Source organism: Macrobrachium rosenbergii, chromosome 14, assembly GCF_040412425.1.
Source record: "Macrobrachium rosenbergii isolate ZJJX-2024 chromosome 14, ASM4041242v1, whole genome shotgun sequence".
In the NCBI taxonomy this organism is placed as follows: domain Eukaryota; kingdom Metazoa; phylum Arthropoda; class Malacostraca; order Decapoda; family Palaemonidae; genus Macrobrachium; species Macrobrachium rosenbergii.
In genome coordinates this window covers 14,871,219-14,885,823 of record NC_089754.1, presented here as the reverse complement: position 1 = coordinate 14,885,823, position 14,605 = coordinate 14,871,219, and the positions used below count along the sequence as shown (strand labels likewise).

The following is a 14,605-nucleotide window of genomic DNA, read 5'->3' as shown; positions in this document are numbered from 1 at the left end:
TCTTAGTTATCAATCATGAAAAACTGCTGTTGCCTGCCCACCGTTCCCAATTTGGATCTAGTTCGACATTCAAAACTGTTATAGTAAGGTAGAATTATTTGCTTCTTGTGACCTTCCTTAATTTTAGGTTATTCTCTCCTTAAAAGAATGGTAAGATTGCTTTGTTTTACAACTATCAGGGCATTTCTAAGATACTTAATTGCTTGTGGCAATGTCAAAAGCAGATCTATTTACCAGAGAAAAATAAAGTAAAAGTGTAAAAATAAAAATACTTTCTGAAAAATTGCATACAGACATCAAAAGTGTGTCAAATTTCAGTGATTATGAGCTCAAGTATTTTTAATACAAATTTATATTTTGTGAACCTGGGGCTAAGTTCCCATTCAATATGCCACTAGAACAGCTTCTGCTGAGGGGTAAGAAGCAAAAAGGCTAAAAGAATGATTAGTGGTGATGACATGATATTTGGAGCACTAAATAAAACTGGAAAGTTAATTTATATCATCCCAATCAATGCCAAGTACACCCAACACCCTTTATAGAATGATTACAGAAAGAATGTTGCCAGGAACTAGATATAGGCTAATTGGACTGCTGGAAAGCCATCTGTCTTTTCAATAATCGTTGTATCCATTTTACAGTCAACCATTCTACTAATTTTGTGAATACAAGAAATTGCCCATACAAATAGGCTAAAATAAACAAATTCTGGAGGGAGGTAAGGTGTAAAGTTCCTCACTTAGGTGATTCATAAACACTTACCATAATTTTCTAGAAAGGTTATGTTCTTAACAGTTCACTGTATAGCACGGCCCTAAAATGATGCAGCACATTCCTTTTAGAAATTGCTTTCATTTACAAGAAGCATGTTACAATCATGTAAGGGATATGACACTTCATGTTAAATGGGTTTATTTCCCATTTATGCCTGGATAGAAACCCTGGTTCCACTGCAGAACTCTTGCATGCCATCATACTGCTATGCAAAAAGGTCTCTTGAAGAGGGGAGTCTTAATGGGGCAAGGCCCCCCCCAACCAGGCCAGGTCTAAGTACCCTATAATAGGCTAAGTAATGATGCATCCTTGTTTTGTCTCTGGTCTGCTTTTAAGCAGGTCATGACCAATGGAAGATGTGCACCAAACTGCACTTTTACCAAGCCTAAGCCTAATCATGTAAAGGGCATTGGTGCCTTATATTAGATTCCATTCCCATATTTTACCCTGAGTGTTACAGTACTCTAGGTTAGGTTATGTATGGTTCCAGCACAGCCTACTTCTCCATCCAAGAACCTTGGTTTCCCACTATGGAGTTATGGTAGGTTAGGAGCTACATTTTCCTATTGTAAGAAAATGCAACAGAAACAGAAAAAACCTGAATAACTATTGCTATACAAATGCATTAGTTTATCATTGATTCATTCAACATGCAGGATACAATAATAATCACTGGGGTGGGGGAGGGATTGTTTAGGGTGGTAGCACATAACACAATCTAATGTAAAGGTGGTTTGTTTGTTACGGTTTCACTTTAAACCATTATTGCATTTTGGACTTCAAAATATCACTGCCCTATATTTTAATGTGTACTTTGCATGTTTCTGACTAGTTTTGTTTGCAAATGGAAACTTTCAGAAACAGTAGACCCCACCATTATATCCTACAATTCGGGGGTCCAGAGTGGGCAAGCAAGGTTTTTGGGTGGGGAAAAACAATATGAGTGAAACAGGACCTTAATACCATTTATAGTTTTCATTCAGATACAGTAAGTCATTAAATGTTTTTAAAATAATATCAAGCACTATGGTAAGGACCTGGAGCCCTGGGTTACGTTAAGGTTAGGTGTGCCTGATTAGGTCGTTTGTTAAAGAAACAAACGTCAGAAATGTCCAATGTACACAGCCTAAAACACGGGAAAATGATAATTTCATTGAAGTAAAATCCTACCATTCATTTAGACAGTGAGCCAAAGTTAACCAAATAGAGTTCAATAAGAAAATCTTGAGTTTCCTATTCTTGCCCAAACTATTGGATATACAGTAGCCCAACTATGCCCACGGCTAGGCCTACTACTGTACAGTAATAACCAAATTTCTAGGCTGTTTATTTCCTGCTGGATACTTCACAAATATACGAAGACAAAACCTTTTTAAACGGTTACTGATTGATAACAACGCAAGTACTAGAACTTATCCAACAAATGATTAACATCATAAAAGCAAAGGCAAGGAAAGGAAAATGGTGAGTTCATCTTACCTCTCTCATTATGAAGTTGCTCCTTGTGAAGATTCACGACTCTTGCTTGTCACCGTCTTCTTCTAAAGGGCCGTTGGATTTAACAAATACGTTTTAATGACAGTGGATTTCTTGATGACGATCCAAGACTGTTAAGAGTACGGCAGGTGCAGCAAAAGGAGCAACGTGATATAAACGACGAATAAACATCTGTCCATGAAAGTCTACTACGCCTGTTTGCTGTTTTAACCACCAGGAGGCAAAGAAAAATAAATGCACACCACAACGCACCTCAAGGTGGCGAACTATTCAAATTTCATCTCGCTGCTTAAACCTTTAAGAAGTTGGATACAGATGTAAAATTTACTTAAAGTACGTGAAAAATCATGAACGAATTTTCTCACTGGAGGCTCCACTGAAAGCGTCAGATTAGTTGCCGTGTAACGACACACTTCTCAGTTTGCAAGGTCTCTGTTGCCGATTTGTGCAACCTAAATTTTTTTTTAAGCTAGGATTTATCGTGGAGGCGGTTTCACAGTCAGAATTTCATAAATGCAAAACTTTAACATTATCCCCTCTAAAAAATAAACAGAATGAAAATTAATCTCCAAGTGCAAGTTAATAGTTTCAAGAGATATTATTAAGAGTAAAGCTCGGGTCATAGGTTTACATTACTGTAGCACTCATTTAGTTTCTCAACCATCCCTCGAACCTCCTCTTTACACATTGCCAATATGCAGTTATCATTAATTCAGCATTTACAACATTCATGAAAAATTGAGATAATAATTAAACTGATAGGCATAACCATTATCTTTACCTGCTTTTCGTGAATTAAAACATTTATTTTTTAAAGATAACAGTTTAGATAAGGAAATTATAATGTTTATTATTTTTTACAGTATAGGTAATTAGACCACGGACAACTAAGAAGACAAAATGCCGTTTCATTAAGGTAGTAGTTTTCCTGCCTGAACTAGCAAAATTTTTAATATTTGAAGTCTTTCCCAATTCATCTCCCCAAATCACCAACCATTGGGTACGATCCTGATGGACACATACAAATCGTATTTTTACTTGAACTTGTTTTGCCTTACCGAAACGGAGAAAACTTACGCCAAGGTGAACGTCTGTTTATTCTAAACCTATAATATGCAACAGAAGTGACTGTTTTCGTCATATACACTGACCGACTTTTGACGAAATATTTGTCACTTCTGTAATTTTTTTTTTTTTTTTTTTTTTGCATTCATGGTGAGTAAGGAGCCTCAAGTGTGCGCTATTGACTATCAAATGTTTAGCGCAATGCAAAGAACTGCGTAAACATGTTAATACTGCTTTCTATAGACCATAACATTTAGTGCTACATCGGGGAATAACAAATCAAAAATTGTGAATATTCTTAACCCCGAGTCTACTTTTGGCCTTGGAGAACGAGCATTTTCAATTTTTTTCCATTTATAATACATAGTCAGCATTTAAAAACAGAACGCAAGCGAAAACAATGGGAAATTATCACGAGAAAAACATTAAAAGCTCATATGTTAGTGGAGATATTCTGAGAAGTTTATTTAAAAATGTAATTTTGTGAGCCAGCCATTTTTGCTGGTTGCCACAGGCCATATACCAAAATTCATGACGTTATTTTAATTCTGGTCAAGAAATGTTTATTTTAGTCACTGTGAACTTAAAAGCAGATAATCAGCTTAATAAATAATAATTTTTTGGTAGCTATTATTATATTAACTAAGAGAAAGAATTATACAATAGCTTTTCTGATGACTGTTTCCAGACATCAAATCAGGAGCTTCCCATATTGCGACCAGTAGTAAAGACCCATTCATATACATTCTTTCGGAAGTCATTCTGAGGTTTATTTACAAAAGTGTAATTCTGTCATGAGTACCCGCAGCTTTAAAGAATAACCAGTGTAGTATGAGGACGATTTTTTATACACTACAAACAGCTTTTAGACAAAAAGAAATTCAGATGAATTACATTTTCAAAATTAAAAATAATCGCAGTTCGACCGAAGAAAAGGAGTAATACAACTCTTTCTAATTTAAATTGTATCCCTTCAAATATCAGCAGGTAGCAAAAATTTCCACCATAATTTATCTAAGTTTATGGCACAGTATGTAAAATTTTAACGAGGTATTGCATTAAAGAATGAAATATTAATCAGGATTATCTTGTAATAAATCAAGTAATCACAACTGGAGTAGTACGAGAGGCGTCATGTTTTGAATGAATTAAAAAATTAGGTTATAAAGCCGAGCACTTAGCGACTTTCAGCCATTCAGAGCTCAGGACGGGAAAGAGGGAGCTGATGCGGTTATTTTGACTGGTTACTGTGTGTTCATTGGTGTGGCTACTAGGTTCTGAAGGAGCAGAGAAGAGTCCTGAGATGTACATGGCAGGAGTCAGATATTATACTGGACAAGTTCCTTTCGAGCTCGAACAGTAGGATACCTCCGTTGGCATTAATGGAACTTTATAGGAAATACTAATTTGTTATTTCGAAGAGGTAATTTGGTTCTATGAGTTTCTTTGACCTTCGTCCTTCATCCTTTTTTTATCGGAGTTTATAAAATTATCCATTTGTTGCCATTAACCACTAGGTATGAACCGAATTTCATATAAATTTGAGTTAAAGTTTCCTTTCTAAATAAAAGGACAAATGTTCTATTTAGAAAGCGGGCTTTTCCTTCACATTGCGATTCCTGCCAAACTGCGATATATTTCATTTGCTTACAATAGGCCAAAGTTTTAGCAATGAATAAGCATTCTGATAAGTATATAATTTTACCGTTCTGCTGGGTCATTTTGTCCATTTTTGGTGTTGAACGTTATCCTTTGGACAGCGACGCAAGAATGGGTCACCGAGCCACTTCCTTGGCGCCTTGGTGTTTGTGAATAGCTGTCATTATAATAACTACTATTAATATTATGTGGGATAAAACCTTGATTGTTTCGTTATATTATGTTTGCATTCAGTTATGCTCAGGCAATTTTATTCAGTGTAATTAACTTCACAGCGCTTTAATCACCTACAGTGATGCTTCGATTCCTTGATAAGCAGTACTCACGACCGTCTTCTACAATTAAAAACTTAAATAATCGTATGTTTAGAAACGAAGTGGAAAAACTTCAACTCCAACATCTAATGCATAATAATTACAGAATTACAATGCTACAAAAAACCTATAACTGGTGGAGTCTGAAGGTCTTATTATTGTACCCTGCAACCTAATGAATGACAATACATCTTATTTTTCTTGGCATAACGTTACCAAGGCGCAGCCATGAAACCTCAACTCCTTCGCCGCAGATATAGTAAGAGTATGCAAGTTAGTACACTCAAAGTGATCAGGAGACACATTATCCTGCCCCTATACACAGTTGCCTGACATCAAGCAGTAGCAACATGATTCCTTCTCTCTGCCAAATTTCACATTATCTTATCTATAACACTTTCATTCCACAGCTGATCATCACCAGTTTGTAACACCCACTGAATCCAGGATTACTCCGCCTTACTTTATACTCATCCTCCTCTTATCTGCTCATTATCAGAATTAATGCTCTAACTAAACTATACTTTTTTAAGTATCATCCAAAACATCATATTAGTATCTAATAATAGCAGAATAATAATCATAAATGTTACACTACATCCTTTTCATCTCAAATACTTCGTTCTGTATTTTTCTTGTAGGCTGCCTGCTTGGTACTCAATTATTACGGCTAAGTGGGAGTACACAGATGAATATCTTATTCCCAGCTTTATGCATATCATAATGCATGGTGTAATTAAGACAAAGTGTTTCATTTTTTTTTTTTTTTTGAGAAGTCTTGAGGATCGAGTGCTTTAAGAGCAACAAATTTTCATGGCACCTGGAAAAAGCACAGTTTACTCATAAACAAGATTACATTTTCCTTGAAAGAAAATAACAAGAATTGAGAATTTAAACTCGGTGATACAGCTAAAAATGTTTTATACAAGATGAATTAAGCAAAATTTGCTCGATACCTCGCAGCTCGAGTGGCTGCAAGTGTCAATAGCCCGGACCTTATATGATACGAGAGAAAATGGCAAAGCCAACAGAATGGCAAAGCCAACAGAAACTGATATGATACAGTCATCTTGTGGACATTAAATTACTATGGATATGGAGAAGATTCCATTCTAAAATTACAATTAGCATAAACGGATAAAAAAGGAGGGGGAATTCGGTATAAGCATCTTTAGGAAAACGAGTTGAAGAGTCAATGTTGTTGGATCTTGATGAAAGTATCGGACGCATAGCTGATGTATATCGTTTTTAGAAGTTATGAAAGAATTTAAGTTTTGTCGGCCACTGCAGATCACAGCTGGAGTTCATAAAACTATAATTTTCACAAGTATAGACTCAGTTTTTTTAAGACGGGCTTGCTGTCTGCAGTAATATTGGGAGCCCAATAAAATTGCAACAAAAACTGTAAAGCTAGAAATTATTATTATTATTATTTATTTTATTTTTGGTTTATCACAGTCATCCTATTCGACTGGGTGGTTTTTGTAGTGTGGGGTTCCCGGTTGCATATTTCCCAAGTCTGGAAGAGTATAAGGATAGGGGAAAATTAGGACCAATCTAAAGCGAGCGGAGCTGATCCATGACGTCACAAGCCACGCCCTTTAGCGCCTTGGTCTCATATCCATTACTGCCAGTCACGATGCCTAAGAAAAACTTCCCAGTTTCACAGCTTATGTCTTGTATGACTTATACGTTTTAGTCAGATACATCTAAATATAATGCAACACTAATTTAACAACATAATATTCTTCAAATGAGATACACCGTAAAATATATTATGCATTATAAAGAGTTGCGATCACTCATGAATCAAACATTACACAAGATGGTAAAAATGATGGTATCTGACCTGTTTGTAGGGGAAAATAGAGAGAGAGTAGTAGGCTTACGCTATGGCTTTCTTTGGACATATGCTATTTCGCAGTAATGCACATTACTGTGCATTGTATAAAAGCAATATACTGGTCATTACTAGGTCATGAACAGGAATCAGACTGATATAGTCCCTACTGTTTACAGGGACACAGTATCAGCTTCATTCATTAAATTACTTCAAGAGCTAATGTGCCCTTAATTAAGGAAACCTATGGCATTGTTGCTTTGGCGATCTAAGTTAGCCTACTGTAACCAAATATAATTACTTGACAAACCCATCCTGTCAGTAGCTAATCTGAAAAGGTTGTTTTTCAAGGTGTACTTGATAGGCTGTTGTAAAAAAATTGTCTTTTGGTGGATTCCCTTTTGATAACCTTCCAAATGTCTTACCTGATTAGTACTTGTCATTCATTGTGTACAAATATATAAAAGTTTTATTGAACATTTTTTCTTTTGATTTTTGACTTTTCTGGTTGTGTACAAATAAATAAAGGATAATACAATTAAGTACCAGATATTTTATGAAAGCCCTTACGTGATTTTAGTTTAGGTCATTGTGTACAAAAACGCTGATTATTTAATTTATATTTTAATATATTTTAACCAAACCCTTCGTACTTGTCATTCATTGTACAAAGAATTAAAACATGTTTCATTAGTATTTAATATTTTTAGCAATGATAATTTAGAATACCTATTTATGGAGTTACAAACAGTTTTACTGAGCTGAACTAGAGGCAGAATAGAGGCATAAATTTAGAACTTGCGATATGCTTTAAAATTAATATGGGTATTTTCCAAAATCTCTTTTAACGAAGAATTTTATACAAATATTCAACATGAATTGAAGGTAAACCAGGGATAACAGTAGTATGAGTATACCTGCTTTCAGACAAGCTAACCTCAATGTGAAATGTATACCTTGAATCAATTGCATATTGTCATCAAACTGTATCCTCCATTTCATTTTAAGCATAAGGCAGTTATTATTTTAGGACTGTACATACCTTTTTATAGCCTGAAACAACAGGCAGTAACGCCTGAAAAAACGATCCATGCTCAGTATAGGCCAGTGGTAAACATTAAGATTGGCAAAATCATATATACACACGCATATGTGTGTGTGTATATATATAAATATATACTGTGTATATATAAATATACCTATATACATACACATATACTGTATACACACATATGTGTATATAGTCTCAGTAATTGGGCACTGGTGGAAATCTTAGCTTAATGATAAATAATGTGCCAAGACCAGGAAGAACGTTTCTTTATTATTTTAAGCTTTTCAATTATAAAACCTCATCATTATTCTTAATAATATATGTGAACCATTTATCAGTGTTTGGACTAATAAAATAGACTTGCAAAAATTATTACATTTAGCAACTGCTGATGGCATTTTTGATGGTAAATTATATAATCAAATAGATGGAGTAGCTACTGGGAAATTCCCTTGGACCTGTATATGCGGATTGATTCATGGGTTATTGGCCAGAAAGGATTTTGGATATCTCTGAATACCCTAGTGCTTTCAAACCTTTGTATTACCGTAGTATGTAGATGATACTTTCCTTGTGTTTGGGAATTATCACATGTTGATTTGTTTTTGAATATTTTAATTCTCGTCACTAACATTTCTTTTTACTTGTGAGACAGAGACAGGATAATAAGTTGTCATTTTTAGATGTACAGGTTTACAGAAATAGTAGTAAAATTCAGAGACCTCTGTTTATAGGAAGAGTACTTTTTACTGGCAAGTTGAATTACCTCAGTTTTCATAAGTTGTAAAAGATGAGCTAATACACTTTGTTAATAGAGCCTACAATGTTTGTTGTGATTTTAATTTATTTCATCAAGATAGTTTTCCTCCAAATTATTTTCACAGCTCACTTATCCCATTTTGTATTTACAAGTTCTGAAAGAATTTTTTTAAATGAAAGTTTGTCCCAGACCGGTGTACAGTACTGCTAGTAAAAATTGTAAAAGTACATTAAATTGCCACCTTGGTCATAGTAGCTATGGTCGAAAAAGTTGCAAAAACCCTCCGTCAGTTTCCAGTTTGTTTTCTGTAATCCCTTTTTATTAATAAGATCACTTTTGAAGCCTACTACCTGTGGACCTTAATTCTGTATCAATTTTACTTGTTCACTTGTTTGGGGTGTGAGTCTCTGCGTGCGTGGATCTAATTCCGCTAGCTCAGATGAAATTTTGGAACACAGAGTCTTTCTGAACTAGGTTTCCCTTTTCATACCTTTTTCTGCCATTAGAGAACACAGTTTAGCACAGGACCATCTTTTCACTGACCTGGATTTTCGGGTGCTGTCACGTTTCTAAAATAGACTGGACCTTTTAATTTTCAAGTCCGCTGACTGTTAAAAGATGAAGCCGGAATTGAACAACAACTCGTCTGGTATTCAACAGCTATCGATAATTTCTACTTAGTAGGTACTCAATTAGGTCGTTAAATATTTTACTTTGTGAGTGGTAGTTGTTTACATTTCACTTTTAGTTTTATTTTCCTTATTTTATGTTTTGTGTTTTCTTTTCAGTTACGTCTCACCATACCAGTTTGTATTACTTGTTCATTTTATATATTCGTTAGTATTTTTTAACAAGATTTATCATGACAATTCATTTTATTGTAATTTTATTGATTCTCATCCTTGTCAGTTTTCAACCTGATGATGAAGTTTGTACCTCGAAAACCTTTGTCAGAATGTTCTTCCTGGTCTTGGCAATATTATTTATCATTCAAGCTATATATATATATATATATATATATATATATATATATATATATATATATATATATATATATATATATATATATATATATATATACTTATGATAATTCATTTTGACAGGTGTGGTTATAATGAAATAAATGGGAACACTCAGTCCTAGAGCATGATTTATTCCATCGTTTCGAGAGAGGTCTTCTTCAGGGAACTGACAAAGTACAGGTAGTAGCAAGTACTGTATATATACAAAATCATATTCCCCTAGGGCACTGCAGTAATGCACTTTAATCTCCCTTCCACCTACCCACACTTGCAGCCCTAGGGAATATGATTTTGTCTATACTACTTCTGCTCTGTCTTTTTATCATTTGGAGACCTCAGCCTTCAGAACAGTGGAATAAACTCATGTTCAAGACTGAGTTCTCCTTTATCTCCATATATATATGCCATATACATCTCATATATATATCCATCTCCATATATATATATATATGTAACAAATATATATATATATATATATATATATATATATATATAAATATATATAAATATATATATATATATATATATATATATATATATATATATATATATATATATATATGGAGATAAATGAGGCAGTCCTGGAACATATATACATATATATATATATATATATATATATATATATATATATATATATATATAAAGCTTTTACATACATGCACTTTACAGTACAGATCCTTGAAGACTAAAATGGACTTAATGCTGAACGGAGACAATTTATACAACAATGAAAGCCAAATAAAACAAACTGCATTGAAATAATATACAATTGAAATGTTCAGAGCTTGTTTATATATACATATATATATTCCAACTCGGGTCGTCACAGGATGAAAAAAGTATACAGCACAGTCCAGCACATAACACCACATCCTGTCAGCATTTTTAGCAACAACCCCGTCAGTTGTCCTCTACCTCAGTGACCACTGCCATGCGACTTAGTAGTGTAACATTGCTGTACATTCTGAGCAAGGGTGCGGGGCCTTTGGGTTTGATGACAGAGCTGATGCTGGTTGACGTCCTTTGCTGAGGGTTGCTCCTCTTAGCACATTCTGGGGATCGTCATGCTGTGTGAGTTTGGTTGGCAAGGAATCTTTGCGACAAGCTCCTGCCGTATGTCAATCGACGAGCCTGCATTCAGCAAGTTGTTCAGCTGATTTGTGGTTTTAACTGAAATTATTCGCCAGAAGGAATTTTGGGGCCACTTCAGTTTCTGAATTACCATACTAGACAGTTGTTTCACCCACAATCAGCCAGGTCACCAAATACTAAACCCCAACATGATGCACATACCTAGTATAGGACTGTTGTGAAAATAAAGCGAGGCTCATATAAATATTATCAAATGACACAGTTCCTTCTTGAATAAAATCAGTCACATCAATTTTTGCCTCACGCACCATGACTGTATATGTAAGCCCCACGGCTTTCCATTAGGGTCCAAGTATACTTAAGACTTTGGATTCCCTGACCTATACGCTGTAGTCTTAAATGCTATATACTATGCAAATAATATATTTACACTGTGCATTTCTTTAATCCCTTACATTGGCACGTGATGCCACATTAGACTGCCCAAGTGAAACATTTTTTCTTTCGCAGCCAACTGGGTACAGGATTATAAAATTGAAACGCCTTATTTTACAAGTGTCTTCCCTGTGAATTCTCTCTGCACTTGACATTGGCTCTAAGTTTACAGTCTTGTTCTTATTTAATGTCGCGCTTTTAAAGCCGTGCTTTCAAAGTCACGATTAAATTCATCTTGATGGGGAGCCAAGTGCAAAAGTTCCGCCAGCCTCTGGCCGGAGTCTGCCAGTGCCTTTAATTACCGGGTCAGATACTGTAACATCTTATTTACCATACCATCATTTTTTACTATCTTGTGTATTGTTTGATTCATCCCGTAGTGATCGCAACTCTTTTACGTGGTAAACATGCATTTTCAATGTTATATGATTTAAAAACTCGTGATAATATATTATATGCAGTAAATATCGACTTTGCGAGCAGGAATTAACAGGTACTGACCACTATTGCCAGAGGAGAAGCCATTAACGCATAATATATTTCACAGTGTATCTCATTTGAAGATATATTGTTAAATTAGTGCATTATGTTTAGATGTATCTGACTAAATCTTATAAGTCAGACAAGCCGTAAACTGTGAAATTGGGGGAAGTTTTCTTCAGCATCGTGATTCAGCAGTAATGGATATGGGACTGAGGGCTAAAGGCATTATTGTGACGTCATGGATCAGCTCTGCGTGCTTTGATTAGTCCTGATCCCCTATCTACCTAGTCTTCCAGACTTGGGAAATATGCTTCAGTTGCATCCTGCCTCCTTAAGGGCCCATCACTTTCTCACTATGTACGCTGTTTCCTAGCAGCACACTTTTCTACTGAAGTCTAAGAGCTAAGCGGCATCTGTTTCCAGGTGCCTGAGGATCTTGGGTCGTGCCCTGAAATGTTCCTATGACTATGGGTGCAATTTCCACTAGCATGTTCATATCCTTCTTATTTCAATTTTCAGAGTCTTGATACTTATCCATTTCTCTCTTTCTCATCTTCTCTGAGTCCCATGGTATTGCGAGCATCAATTGTGATTACTTTCTTCTTGATTCTGTCAATCAACGTCGTCTGTGGTCTATTGGTACGTATCACCCTATCTGTTCTGATACTACCTCGTCCCAGAGATCTTTGCCTAATCATTTCTATCACTCCTTCAGGTTGGTGTTATTACCACTTGTGCAAGCAGTTGTGTTTCTTGCACGGAAGGAACTCCAGTGGAGGCTTTTGATACTGAAGTAATGCCTCTTTTTATACTGGTTCTGTGCAAGCGCCGGACATTCGCTTGCTATGTAGTTGATGGTCTCGCCTTTCATATTGTACTTACTGCACATGGGTGAGATGTTGATTCTATCTATTGTTCTTTGCACATATCTGGTTGTTAGGGCGTGATCTTGTGCCGCGGTTAGCAGTTAGCATTCCTTCCTGTTTCATGCCCGAGTTCCTCCCCTCTCTATAACCATCGCCACGTTTTCATCGCTGTAGTTCTTTTGTCTGTCTCATGTACTGCCCGTGCATTGGTTTGTCGTGCCATTTCTCTTTTCTGTTTTTCATTCTCCTGTCTTTGTATATTTCAGGGTCTTCGTCTACTTTTATCAGTCCCTCATCCCATGCACTCCTTAGCCACTCGTCTTCACTGGTTTTCAGATATTGCCTCAGTGCTCTGCTCTCAATGTTGACGCAGTTCTCTATGCTTAGTAGCCCTCTCCCCGCTTCCTTTCGTGTTATGTATAGTTTGTCTGTATTTGCTCTTGGGTGTAGTGCTTTGTGTATTGTCATGTGTTTTCCAGTTTTCTGGTCCATGCTGCGGAATTCAGCCTTCATCCTCCTACTCCTGCGCTGTATCTGATTACTGAGTACTGCCATATGTTCCTGGCTTTCGTCATGTTCCAGCCTTAAGTTTGACTTGAGTATCGCTCTGCATATATTCTTCCTGATCGTGTCTTCATCTCTTGTTTATATCCTCTCTCCTTCCGTTATTCCAGGTATTTTTATCCCGTCATCTATGTGCTTGATCTCTTCCCGTCTGGTAGCTTTATTATTATTATTATTATTATTAAAAAGGATGGCTGTATTATGCGAATTTATCTTATATAGTGTCTTTTCTATCTTGTTTATGATTCGCTTTTCAGGCTCAGCGATGTTAGTCAGCAACTGGCGACTATTCATTTTGGAAAAGGATAGTGTGCGGAATGTGGGAAGTCTTTTATTAAAATATCAATTGAAATCGTTCGTCTGGATTCAGGTTCTTTAGGTACCGTCGACATGTTTCGACCAGCTCGTTTGATCATCCTCTGGACATGGTGCAGAAGGTCTGAAGAAACGAGGTTGTCGTTGTTGTTTAGATTTATTGGCCTTGTGCCTTACAGACTCTTAACTACAGAGCGGCCGTAACTGCTCTTTGATGATGAGTCTGTTGGATGGGTGATTGTGAAAACTTTTGTTATGATATAAAAGTGATTTTGGTGGAATTGAAATTTTGAAATGAAAGGTTTAACAGGCAGGTTGCAACCTCTTTGAACCTAAAGGTACCCATCAGATGATGATAAAGTACGATGCAGTGAGTGTTGGCTAGTGGGGAGAGGCCAACAGATGGAAAAGGAGGTGGAGTAAACGGCACAGGTGAAAGCTGAAGTATGCTGGTTCGTGGTAGATCCAAGCCATATTCCTTGTCAGTCTAATTCCTGTGTCTGTATGTGTTTTTGTGTATTTGTTGAAGGTGTTGATTGCTGATCGGATGGAATGATAGGGAGGGAGTGATTTCTAAGAATCAGTATTTAGAGATGAATGGTATGGATCTTTATTTGTTGTCTGGGTCGGTCTGTTGAGTCTGATTTAAGGAATAGGAAGGAGGGTGGGTGGTTTAAGGTATGGATTCTTTAGAAATTATCTTGGTGGTCAGGTGAGGAGCATAAAAGCCTGCAAATTCCTTGGATGTTTGTCAGTGTGTGCTTTGTTATTTGAGTAAGCTGTTCTTTCATTACCTTCCTGCTTGTTCTTAGCTGTTCTGTTTCTGTACAGTCAAGAGAGTAGTGTTCAAGTTTCTTCTAGGATT

At 36.0% G+C, this 14,605-nt stretch overlaps 1 long non-coding RNA gene across 3 annotated transcripts in view; it reads right to left on the bottom strand.

The window, feature by feature from the left end:
* The window catches only part of LOC136845731 (uncharacterized), a 31,323-nt gene extending 28,641 nt beyond the window's left edge, over window positions 1–2,682 (bottom strand). Inside the window, exon 1 of one of the 3 annotated variants that reach the window (XR_010855227.1) lies at window positions 2,254–2,682. This is a non-coding gene — a long non-coding RNA (uncharacterized lncRNA). The remainder of the gene's footprint in view (window positions 1–2,253) is intronic. The other 2 variants (XR_010855228.1, XR_010855226.1) reach the window with 2 other exon arrangements.
* Between the last annotated feature and the right edge of the window lie 11,923 nt (window positions 2,683–14,605).